Below are 13,541 nucleotides of genomic sequence, written 5' to 3' on the forward strand. Positions count from 1 at the left end.
GGGCAGCAAGAAATCGTTCCTCCCCGCTCCGTGCAGCTCCTTATGTAAATGTCTTCGTGCTTGCAGCGAACATCCAAACGTGTCGAAGGTGACGCGCTAAAGGTGTTCGTATCGAGGGCTGTCTTCCTCGCGGCACTTTGACAGCGAAGCATTAGATCGGCTTCGGTATTGGTGGTGCAGAACGTCCGTCGGGGGCCCTTGAGGAAGAGGTGGGTCCCCCCAGGAACGGTTCGCAGAAGACGGCCCCATGCACTTCTAAACCGATCGATCGACGGATGGCTGGATGGAGTGGATGCTATTTCGCTATCCGAACCTAATGTTTGCCTCGCTGCCAAATGCCAAATGTTGCTCATCTGCTTGCCTGAACGCATCCAATCGCGAGGAGGTCGTGGGTCGTCTCAGGTAGGTAGGGAAGAGCGGTGTGTGAGTGAGGGAGAGCGAGAGAGATCCGGGGAGGATGGCACATGATGTACGCGCACGCGAAGAAACTTGCCCGGTGGGTTTCCCCATCCCAACCTCTCGGTCCTCCCCCACCCCCAGCCCCTCCCGACGGCGCCACCGTTCGTGGAAGAAGTTGGAAAACTTTTTTATATTATTTTATTTTCTTCGCGCTCTTCTCTGCTACGAAGTGGCCCGACGATCCGGCGAAGTGCGACTCGATCGAGAAGGCTCTAGTGGTTGCTACTTCGCAACTTACTAACACAAGAATCCATACAAGAGGAGTATATATACTTTTTTTGCCCGTGTGATCGTGTATATAGCATAAGCCAGCGCTACTAGAGGATCTCTTAGTCGACAATCAAACCTATTTTTAGAAGAGCCAACCGGTAAGGTGAGGCAAAACAAAATTCCATCCAAATCGTACAGGTTTGTTCACCGAAAAATCACATCCCACTATCTTCCTATCGCCCCAAGGTCATCGAAACAACACACATTTTAAATCGAAAACCGGTCCGAGATCGGGCGTTAAAAGATGACTCACGGGAGGATTAACACCTGTCTGACCAACAATTCTGGCGGGCAGGAGGTACTGGTTTTGGAGAAGAAAACTAGAAAAAAAACCCCCACTGATGTCCAGGTGTCCGAAAGAAAGGAACCCCTTCATCGCTTAATAAAAATAAAATGCCCGCGATGAAAACATTAAAGAGTGTCCTCCCAAAATCCTCATTCCCTCATCAATGCACGGATTTTGCGCTTTCGAACCGTATTACTAACCCAATTCACACATTTGCCCCGATGATGCAATCGGAATGTGTTTCACCTACCCCTCTCTCTTCCCCCTTCAAACACGTTCAATTGTAGCGGGATGTGCATCGTGCGCTCTCGTTACGCATTCGTCCCCAAATGAAGCGCGAAAATCGTGTACCTTAACGAAACTTAAGAAAAAAACCCATCACTTCGGCTCCTGCTTTAAAGAAAAGGAGAAAAACTTTGAAAAAAAAAATAAGGGATGCCAAATCCCCAATCACCCACGGCTTGAAGATCTCGCCAAAGCCGGAGTGATCTTCACTGATCACGACATCATCATCGTCGTCTTCATCGTCTTCATCGGAGCGAAACAGAAACGGCACGGGGGAGTTCGAGGGAGAGAGAGAATGAGAGATCGAGTAGGAGAAAAGGGATGGTTTGGGAGAAATCTGCACCAAACGCGCAACGCACGCACGCAACAAAACGTGGAAGGCTTTCGGGGAGAGATGGATTAACACTAGAACACGAAAGCGATCAATTTGACGATTTCAATTTTTGAATCAATTTTCGTCATTTCACAGATCTTTAAACGATTACTAATTAGTACACTCGTTAACTTTATTTTAACACTAAAAATTTTGTTACTGCAGTTGTTTGTTTCAAATGAATATTTTAACTATGAACGACACTATAAATCGCTCTGAAAGCTGGAAGTAGCGCGAATTTCGATAGTAATGCACCCAAAAAAGTTTAGGAACATGGAAAGGAAAAAAAAACATGAAATATCCAAAATACGAATTTTAGAGATCGATTTATGACTTTTTTTTATTTTTAGCATGTTGTTTTGATCCATACTCATATCATTGCCAAAGTAGTTTATAAGGCCTTAATTTTTTTCTACAGAGGTTTTATATTTTTTTATCGGTAAAATGTTTAGTCAAACAGGATCTTTTTTTAAACCATACCAGGCAGAGATTCAAAAGTGCAGAAAAAGAAAACTAAAGATTCAATAAACAACAGCCGTATGAGGATTCCAAAAAGATTACAAAATTGCGAAGTTATAGAGCGTTAATAATAATCCATCAAATTGGTCGTTCCAGAGGATGTCAGTGTTCTAGTGTTAAAGTACGGTTATTGGTTTGGAAAAGTGAAGATCGTCGATCGATGATCGAGCTTTAGTTGTCGATGGCGGGATAGGCTCACAAAAACACACACACACATAAAAGCACATCGAACGGTATGAAAAGCACGTACTAACGTTTGGCACTAAGTACACATTTGCGGTCCAAAACTGTGTCTCGAGCCGGGTCGGGTTCATTCGGGCCAGCAAAGATCAAGTGCACAGTTGACCCTCGCGGCTCTCTGGGTGGTCAGCTGATCCGAAAAAGACTCCGAGACCGAGACCGTCCCCGTGGTAAGGGCAGAGATTGAAATCAATTCGACACAAATCGCCAACCGCTAAACGTTCGGAATGCGTCCGATCTCGGCCTGCGCATCGTGCATCCCCGAAACTCGCTAAAACGATGAGCCAACCAGCCCCGAAGAGGCCACCATTGCCAAACACGCTGGCGCTGTCAATGTTAGCACAGGTTGCACATTTGTCAAACCGTGTGTACCGAAGCAAGTGTGATGGGCCGGTGATGGGCCGAAAAATTACACGCATGTCGCAAGGATACCCTGCTGGCGTTTTAGTTTCTTTGCCTTCATTTTTGTTTCGTCTGTTTATTTAATTCACTTTTATTTCGCCCTCCCCGGTTGGCCGCGAGGCCTAAGTGACCGTGTCGCGAGTGAAATCTTCAAAAAGCATCAACGAATGGTACGCTTTCAAGGTGCGCTTGAGCCTGACATTCTGCCAACGGGATCGGGCTAACGATCGGCGCCGGCTGACAAAAGAAGAGGATGATGTAATGCCGGCCGCAACACTCAAGGAACTCATATCAAACCGGCCGAAGTGTGGTGGACTTTTCCGACACACCTCCAGGGCAGGTAGCGTTCTCATCGTCTGCGATACACGATCCTGAATAAAAATAAGATAAAAACACCTCCCAGTGGAATGACTCTCCACACAGGACGAGAGATGAATTTGGAAAAAAAATATTAAAAATAACAACACCCCACCATTGGCTACCATTGTTGTATTTTTTAAATCTCGGCACCAACAGTGCTGTCGATGAAGATCGGCTTTATCTTCCACAATGTCACAGTTAAACAGTCAACGGCAAGAGAAAGGAAGACCAGCCTCTTTGGGCCGATGGGTGTTTATGAACAAACAGATTCGCAAAACGCCACCACCGCCATTCGCTCAAAGAAGCATCCGTGCGTTGTTCACACTTTTTTTTTACGCCTTTTCTCTCCGCTGCCGCTGCCAAATCAAATAGGTAAGGTAAATATTATCGTTTGCGAATGCCCTACAGGCCGACAGTTGGGTGACTGTTTGGTTGGGTGCTCGAGGTAGAAGCGCAACAATGGAATTTGTCTTCGGCGACCTTGGACCCTACAGCGGAGCCGTCGACTTCGCCGGTGAAACATTGTAACACTTGCCGGAGAATGAATGTTTTTACTATCTGGCGCAAAATTATATCACCGAGCGAACGGTTGAGCTGCCTGGACCCCTGGAGGAAGGAGACCCATCATTTTCGCCACAAAATCGACCCCAAGAAAGAGCTGCACACTTCAAAGGCGGCGCTAGGAAAAAAAATACATAAAAAATACAACCGAAAGTAAACTACCAGTTGGGTTTCGGTTGCCGGACACAAGCAGGAGAGATTCCCACGATACAAATAGTTTCCCTTTCTGCAATCACTCAGCCGACATCATCTTTCGTCCACGCCTGATGCACGTAGGTGGACATTAGCCATTGTTTGGCTCGTACCGGCTCCGCCGTGGTGTGAGGCAGTGGCAAAAACTACGAAGAGTAGCGTATAGAAAATATATGCTCACTTTGTGGCCGATTCGAAGAAACAGATTCGCCCGCATGTGGCGAGAGAAAAGTAAACAAACGACTTCAATACCAAACCGGGAAGCGACGAACCCGTTCTTCAACTCTACCGACGCAAAACAAGCTGTTGGCGGTGAAGTCTTGCAGAAGGGGTTTGCCGGAGTAGGAGACATGGGTTGAGTTTTTTTTTTGCATGCCTCTAATTATGCATGCTGGACAAGCGTTGGTTAATTATATCATTAGCTCGCTTTCCGTGCCGGGGTCAGGCGGATGTCGCCGGAAGAGAGAGAAAATTTAAAAAAAAACGTATATACGGCCGATGCCGGAAAGAAGCGACCACCGCGTCGTGTGGGTGAAAATGGGTTTTCCTCACGCGATTGCGCACGCCGGGCAAATAAAAAGAAAGTGGTGTCCTGAGGCTGTGGAGGTTGAGAAAACCTGACCTGTCTTTCGCTCGGACTAAATGGCGTCTATTGCGTCATTGGAGTTGTGTCTTTTTTGTTGTTTATGTCACATTGTTTAGAGTCGCACGCATAGACTCCCACGGGGGCTATGTGTGTGTGTGTGCGTGTTCGATAATATGCACCCACACATGGATCAGCCAAACCAGATTCGAGCCTGAATCGATTCTCTATTTCTGGTGATATTGAAAGTGCGTCTCGAGACCCGCGCCAGTGTTGGTGGTTAATGGTAACGTGTCTGTTACCTTGGCCAAAGCCCGACCACACCACCGCAACATAAACGATTAGCATTGGCATCTCGGTTGCCCTTCGATCGCTGTCTCGGTCCACGCTCTCGGTTGCCTACCAAACAAAGCATTTGTTATCCCTCCCGAACGAACGATCCGAATGGAGCAAGTTCAACAAGCGGTGAAGATACCGCGGAAGGTGGTGGAAAATAAATCGATCGGCCGATACGCACACGCTTATCAGTGTCCCGGCGTGCAGCACAAAACGCAGCCGAGAAGATGTGCAATTGCTACACAGCATCGCTTTGTTCAATGCCTTACGAGGGCAGTTTGTTTTTCTTTTCCCCCTTTCAAACGCCAACTGGCCGCGAACGCACCGGAACGGAAAAAACTCCGATGGCATTTCTCCGTACGAGAAATGCAGCGGCGCGCTTCGGCTGTTTCGCGCTGCTGCTGGCCGATAGATTTGTTTTTACCCGTATCTTGGCTGCATATTTTTGTTTTCCCCATCCCACGTCGGTTTTAGCTTTCATTCAGCTCGGATCTTGGGGCGAACGATACAAACTTCCAATTCGGGCACAAATGAAAAGAAATGTATTTGAAACGTTCGGTTTATCTCGGGAATGATCGATTGCTATCGACAGCTGATAGTATTTAGGTCTTTCACACGTGGTTGTGCATCAGAAAAGATGAAAAGAGTGAGAAAATTCGCTTTGTAAAAATTAAAAAATTTACTCTGAATATTTCAATAAAGGATTAACAAAGATAAGGGAAGCTTTCTGCACGGCCCTTCATGTTTTTGTAAAATATTTAATTATCGGTGTTGAAAAAAACACATTTTCAGGTATTCGTCATAGATAATGTCATAGATTAAGTTTAGTTACGAAAGTTTAACAAAAATCAGTTGAACTTACCACAAAAGATAGAACAGCATATCGTAGATCTCGTAGCTCTCCTTTTCCCGGTCAGTGACGCATTAACACCACAGTGCGTTATGCTCTCCTCCTAGCGCTAACATCTCTCTTATCGATTTCTGCTGCATTCCATGGTTCGCGTTCGGCCACTCTTCTCCATTTCTGCACGCGAACCCACCAACGTGCAGCCGTGCATCTTGGTGTGCCGGGTATGTGTGCGTAACATGCACCACCACCTCCACCCCGAAACAATGGCCAGTTAGGCGGTTAGCCTCAGGCAGCCGCTAATTGGGTGGCGGGTGAAAAGCACTTTTCCTTCGTCGTTATGCACCCGGGGTAACAATAACGGTAGCACTGGCCCCACCCCACTCACCCACCCCTCTTATCATCCGCTGCAAACGACCACCACTCATATGCTGCCGCCGGACACCGGACACCAATCAACACGGGTGGCACGCGGGCCACAGCACCAAAACAAACCCGACGGAAGCGGACACTTGGGCGGACGGCACGAGCGCCGTTTTCCCGGAACCCGATTCTTTTTTCTTCGCTTGAAGGCGAGATAGGGCGAGCGGACGGGCAGGAAATGGACGGGTCGAGGAAAGAGAGTCGAAAACGATTCATAACAAACCGAACAACCGGAAGATGCCCGTGCTGGGAAGGTGAAAGATTCCAACGACCGACGTGAAGGTGAAGGAAGGTGACGAACGGGGGAAAGGCCCGACTTCTGCCAGGGCGAGGACGGGAAACGCGAGGACGTTTCCGTTTAGATCGCGAAACAGAAGACATGAGCCGTAGACCGGTTACGTAAAGTGAGTGAGCCCGTTTTACATGTCGTTTTATTTAAATGAAAGAAATTAGACGGAATATTTACTTTCACAGATATTTTTAATCCAGTAGTTCATGGATTGTAATGCAAAAAAAAACCCTAGGAGGAGCAAATTAGTTGCCAACCTACTACGACCGACCGAGAAACATGTTTGTTTTGTACGCAAACAAGCAAACAAACGGGTTCGTCTTCGGAAATCGTTCAAATCACCAAATCAAACGCAAACCGAGCAAAACACACTCTTCTCGCCCCGTCGACGATGGCAAAAGAGAGGGCAGATAAAGCGACGCGACGGAAACAGCTCGGTTGACACTTGCGCCAAACATTGCAGCCACCCTCCCGCGCGGCCGGGGGGGATGCTGCGATATTGTCACGTTTTCTTTTCTCCCCCACCGAGTGGCCGTGTTATTTGAACACGCATACACGTGTAGACGCGGGGGGTTAACCAAACACACGACAAATCTCACACTGGTCGGCCGCCGAAGGAGCCACACGCAGCCTGTTGGACACAACAAGTTTAAATAATCGCCAGTAGGTAAGGCAGGTACGGGAGGCCCATCTGGTAGCCCAACGGCAGCAGCGGCTCCGAGGCGACCGATTAACGTAACCGATTTGTCCACCAACATTTGTGCAGCCGGACTCGCGAGCGTCCGGGGTTGGAAGTTTGTCGCATGCAGACTTTTTCTTTTCCTTTTTTATTGTTTTAAAATATGTTATGCTACAATAAGCTCCAGTCGTGTGGGAAATCTCGATATCCTGTTGTTAGGTTTTCCACCAGCTCCTACTGCGAGGCGCTCAAAGGAAATACCGAAACGAATCGGAATCGTCCGTTTTGATTCGTTTTCCTTCCAATCGCCAGGGCTGTTTGGTATCTGGTGGGTAAATTTACATGTACGTTTGTAACATGCTTTCCTTCTGCTGCATGCCACCGTGGGTTTTTCTTTTTTACTTTTCCAGCACCACTCGGCGGGCCAATCTCGTCAGCTGCTTAACTTTCTTCCACTTTTGCACATCGGTGCAGGTGTTCGGCGGGTGCACTCGCGGGCCGCTTTTGATCTCGCTCTTTCGCGATCACCAACCGAGGAAATACTCGAACCCCTTTGGCGAGTGAAGGGCTGTTTATTTACTTTTTCCCCCCTCAAGCCGGGGTGCTGTCGTCCGATTTTTGTCGATCGATTATTTGAATGCTCGCGACGGGATGGTCGGAAACCGGAAGAAGGAACGAACTCTGTGTGTGCGTGTCGTTTTCGACTCAGTTTTCCCTTTACTTTTGTCGTGTTTTCGGCACACAGCTCGATCGGTTTCACCCAGCCAACACGTGCTGCCTTGTTTGCGTTCGATTTCCGTCCGTGCACTCACCGGGGTGTCGAGAACCAGCCAGGAAAGAGTGAAACCGCGCAATCGAAAGTGGACCCAACGAAAGACTCTGCACGACTCGGCACTTGCAGGCGACGAACCCGACCGATACATACACGCGCGCACACACACACGCACACACGCACACTGGCAGGTCTCTGGCGGCTGGACTTCTGCGCGCACGGAGTGTTTAGCGTACACTGAGCGTGCAGGATGGATCGCTCCAATCGTACCACGCGCCCCGCGGTTTCTTGCTCGGTGGGAGTGAGTTTGTGGTCGCGGTTTCGCCGAACGATCTTCTTGGCGCAATCGGGCGAAAAAAGCCCGAGAGCCCGAGCGCGAGTCTAACCTTTCAGTGGAGGGAGCGGGCATCTTGGCAGCGACTAGCGGGGAAAGAGAATGGAAAAACGAGAGAGAAAAAGATTGTTGGAGCCGCTTGAAGTCTTGAAGGTGGGCAGCATTACGAACGGCCCGCAACGCAAGCGCCTTGGAATGATTCGCGGGCGGAATGATAGGCGAACGGCCGCAGGCCAAGCAGCGATCGTAGGGAAGGTGGCGTATCGTTGTTGCTAGCGGACGGCGAAGGTGCGTCGAAAAGTGCAGCGATCAATAAGTTTAGTACATAATTATGACAAACAAATGCATAGTTAAGTCTAAGCGTCCATTGCGTTTTTGCTTGGCTGCTATAAGAAAATAACAAGATAAGGAAAATAAATTAGTACAACGTACAAACTTTTTATCTTAAAAGAGCATTTTAACTTAAAATTTTGGCACGAATTTAATTTTGGACACAAGAATCAGACATCCAAGATTTGTTTTTTTTATAAAATTCACTACTTCACCGAGTCCTAGCTCGATAGATAAATTATTTTTGGACCTTAACGACTTCATAAGGCTTCCCCCGCTTTCTTTTTCGTACAATTGTTATGAAATGTGAAGTTGACTAAGAAATATTGGTAATTCAAGAGCATTTCAATGTTAATCAATTTTTAAAATCTAGGAAAAATATTCCGAAAACATATATTCACCAATTCCTAACTAAAAATTTCGCGTTCATAAGTGAATAAAACCGCGAACAAAATGCTCAAATTTCGATATAGATAGTTCAATTATGATATTAAACGAATAATTATTTTTAAAAACAATGCAATATGAAACCAACTTCAAGCAAATGAAAAACCAAATATACCTTTTTGATGTTTAAAACATCTATAGCTAGCTCATTAAACGATTACTGCAGTGAAATTTGGAACACATTGACAGGTTTCATGGCAACATGAATACTATAAAGATCAAATAACTTTTCGCTCCACCCTTCAATATCATCAGCTGAACATGTGATATCAAGACATTGCCTATCCTAACGCATACATCCATGGCAACCTACCCCTACCGATCGGGCAGGTGGGAGTACTGCCATACTTTCCATTCACCCACCATGCACAGCTGTGCTAGCATGCTCTCCCGAACTCGTCCACCTCTGACTCTCACGACGTTCAGATACGCGCGGGAGCAACATAAAACTGCACGCGATCATCGCGATATTGCAGGAAGTTCTCTTTCTCCCGGGAGACTCCTTGATATCCTTCCACTCGATCGTTCATCTTTCGCTAGCCTAGCTCTCCCGTGCCTTCGGAGCCAACAGCCAACAGAGAGATGCAAATGATGCCACTTTAACAACATGAACCATGGTGATGAAGATGGGTGCAGGCTTCCTTCCCTGCACCCTGCCATCACGATCACGAAGCTTGCCGTATCCGCACAACCTGCATGCTACATGGTTGGGACACCCAACTGTGAGACTTGCACCGTTCGATTTGCAAGAGGCTCGAGTGGAGAAGCAATATTTATCTAACCTGCATCGACGTGCGGACAACATTGTATCGCACGGGCAGAGATTCAGGAAAGAGCCTCTTCCTTGCCGAGCACGTTAAACACGTGTGCTCGAATGGCCGATGAAGAGTATGAAGTATCGAACAAGTATCGCACAAGCATTATCGTCTTTCAACTCCGGGGTGATCAGTTTAAACAGACCGTCGTAAAAGATAATGAGCGATGGATTATAGTATTTTGAATACAAATACTACAGACACTTGGTGAATTTTTCAAAATGTCAATTGCTTAAGATTATATTGTTTATGTTGCCAATATGTTCCAGTATTCGTTTCTTAATTGGTAATTTTTGTTTATGTTTCTAAAAATATCACATTTCATGGAAGCTTTGAAATACTTCCTATACTCTACAAATACCTAAAACATAAACAAAACAACTTACAGGTAACAAAGCTTCCACCACAACAAGCTCCAACAAAGAACAGCTAACAACCAATCATGGATGCTAGAAAACTACTGACAGAGACTGTTTGGAAACCCTATCGGTATGCTCCCATTGCCTTCGATGCATTTGCAACAATGTTGTATGGCAAGGTTTATTGCAAAACGTACTCGACAATATCCACCCGATAATTCTTTCGGCAAACGAAGGAAGTTGTACATTCATACGGCTGAAGTAGACAATGAAGGAACGTTGAGCGACGGGAAGCGATTTATGACAGACATACGAGGCTTTTATGGGATGGTGCGTATGTCTGGCGAGTTTTCTTTAACCCATTGTCGAGGCGTAAGATATCGATTAATTTGGTTGGCTAAAAAACTGTTACTCGTGTTTTATTGAAAAAAGCATAATTTAAAGAATCAAATTAATTGAATAATGGGCGAAAAAAGAAAAGAATTAATTGACTAATAATTTAATCATATAAAACTTGCAGAAAATCATTAGACTCACAAAAAATAACCAGAAAAATATGCTGGGTAAAATTATTTAAATACCATAAGAGCTCGTAGCGATACGGTTGCGTCACAAAATTTTGCATACATTTACAATCATTACGGTTGTAATATGACATCGATAATTCAGGGTGTGAATTGATTTTATAGATTGGCTTCATGCTTAACGTCCATTAAATATTCAAACAAGATTACCAACAAGACAATGGACTAAACATTTTGCATAACTTTTATTTTTTTTTTTTTTGTCGTTTTAAAGCATTTTTTAAAGCAGCAGATTCTATTTATACAGAAGTATGAAGCACAAGGTTTTTAATAATCTCTATGAATACATCAAATGTACTTATGTGTTTTGAGATGATATTTGAAATGAAGCATAATCTGATAGCCCTCTGTTACGCCTGAACCAGAAAACAATCGAATGATTGCCGCGTGTTTCGTCACGAAGAGAGTGTGAGATGGAAAAAGAAACCGATGCGGTAGTCCAGTGACCACCTAGATATCTCTAACTCTAACTCCTAAAACAGAAAGTCTTTTACAACCTCGCTAATTTTCCAGCATCCCACCGCAAGATCCGTCTAACGAAAACCGGCAAAGTGAAAATGTCAAGGTCAGACCTGCTGGTTGTCACCGGGCACGTGGAAGAAGTCGTCCTTGGCGATATGGAAATCGAATCTGCTGCTCACCGCGGCGAAACCCTTTGGAACCGTTAGCGAAAGCCGTCCATCTCCCGCTGATGATCTAACTAAAAGCGACACCGGCCACAGCTAACGGAACCCGGCCAAGTGTGTAGAATGTGTAGAATGCGCAAGAGGACGCTCGCAGGATGCGCCCACCGTGCCACAGGGTCCGCGTGTTGGTGGCCTACTCACGGTTCCATTTGTTCGCCATTTCCTTGATATTTCAATCACCTGACGGCGAGGCCACTGGAGCACTCTAACGTCGCTTTAGAAGCCTGTTCGCAATCCCGCTGGCCAGTGCTGGAACGGAGACGTTTTCAATTTCAGCGCTGACCTTTCGCTCGAAGATTCACGCGCGGTGACTTCAATTCGCGCCAAGCGGGCAAACAAACCCGAGGCGTTGTTTGTACAAACAATACACCGACTAATCGGTATCATCCGACTCGCTGGCGCAGAGGGATGGCGTGTGGGGGAATGTCAGCTCGTGAGAGATGACCTTAGGAAAACCGCCATACGCTTGGCCGAGTCCCGGAGCTGGAAATCGAAACAATTTATCATACATTCCCTCTGCGGGCAAAACATCTATGTGCAGGGGTGGAAAAGGGCAACATCATAAGCAACAACCGTAGATCAATCGAATTCCTCCATCGATTCGAGCACTCGAGCTGATTCGAACACCCGCGTGGCTTTCGAGATCGATCGATCGAGCGGGGCGTGCGCCTCCATTACATAAAAGATCAACTTCCTCGTAAAAGCGAGCTGGAAAAGTAACAAACAATGAACCCGTTAAGCCACCTGCGTGCACTTTCCTTCATCGACATCGATAAATCGAACTGATTCATGCGTCCCGCAGGGAGGCTCAGAAAGCGGCGATCAGGTTTCGAAGATCGATCCTCGATGGAGCATGATTTAAGCGACACTTGGGCAAACAAATTACAACCGAGTAAGAATGGATCAATTACTCCAAAAAATGTGAGCAACCGTTTCGGTGAATTTACGCCAGATCAGCCTGCATCGGTAGATACGGGTAATATAATAATTCATGCCAGAATAACCGAGGCCACGGATAATGGCACAAGTATGTTTTAAACGGTTTGCGAACAAGGAGATGATGAAAGTCTTAAGAAAGACGTTCGATACAGCGAGGTAAAAGTGTAAGGTAGAAAATAATGTTTGAAAAATTATAAATCACTGTGAGAAATTAGTAAGCATCCCTCTTTCGGAAATGTAGAATATTTGACAATATATGTGTGGCAAAATGTAACGCCGGAAATTTTGAAGACTATGTGTAGAAGAAGCAAATAATCAAAGATCAGAGAAAAAAAATCAATAATTTTTACCAAAACTTACACATAAACTATAAAAGCTTTTTCCATCTTGCTAATTTACGCAAGAAGATTGGTAGGTTAAATTCAAATACTTTTAAACACATTTTATGGATCCTTGACTTCGATAAATTGATTTGTTTTACTGTTAAATTTTAGTATGAAATTCTAAACCTTCCATTACGAGATTTTCTGTTTACATCTGTGATTGTCTTTCACTGTTTGATCTGATTCGACTATTCGATGTATAAATGTCAGTAAAAGTAGTGTAGAAACTAAAAAAAATGTTGATCAGCATATTTCCAAAAGTAGTAATTCAATTTATAATAAATTCATTGAATATACTAAGAAGCTATCGTCCAACAACATTGTTAACTATTTTTTACCTAAACTTCATTGAAGATGTGCACCTAGTTTACTGCTTTACTATGCTATGTAATGAAGATGTATACTTTTGATAGTCCTTTTAAGCTGGAACACAGTTGATGAATAAAGTTTCACTTTTCTTTTCAGTACATCAAAATCTAAATATCCGCTACCGAAAAACTGCTACTGTAAGACCAACAGAAAAACCACTTCCGTTTAAATAAGCACGTTAAAAACAAGCATCGTAACCGCCGGCAACATCAATGCCATCAAATTGGAACCATCCATGAACCGGGGCCAGCCTTAAGAGTGCCAAATCAAAACGCACAGTTCCTGTCATTCAGTGCCGCCGCCGGTGTCATTCTACTTCAAACAAGCTGACTGACATTTAGCTACCACCATTCACAATTAGCTACCCCTAACACCGCTCCCGAGGGCTCGCATGGTCAGCAGGGAGAAGTTAGTAAATA

This window comes from Anopheles ziemanni, chromosome 3, assembly GCF_943734765.1.
Source record: "Anopheles ziemanni chromosome 3, idAnoZiCoDA_A2_x.2, whole genome shotgun sequence".
Classification (NCBI taxonomy): Eukaryota; Metazoa; Arthropoda; class Insecta; order Diptera; family Culicidae; genus Anopheles; species Anopheles ziemanni.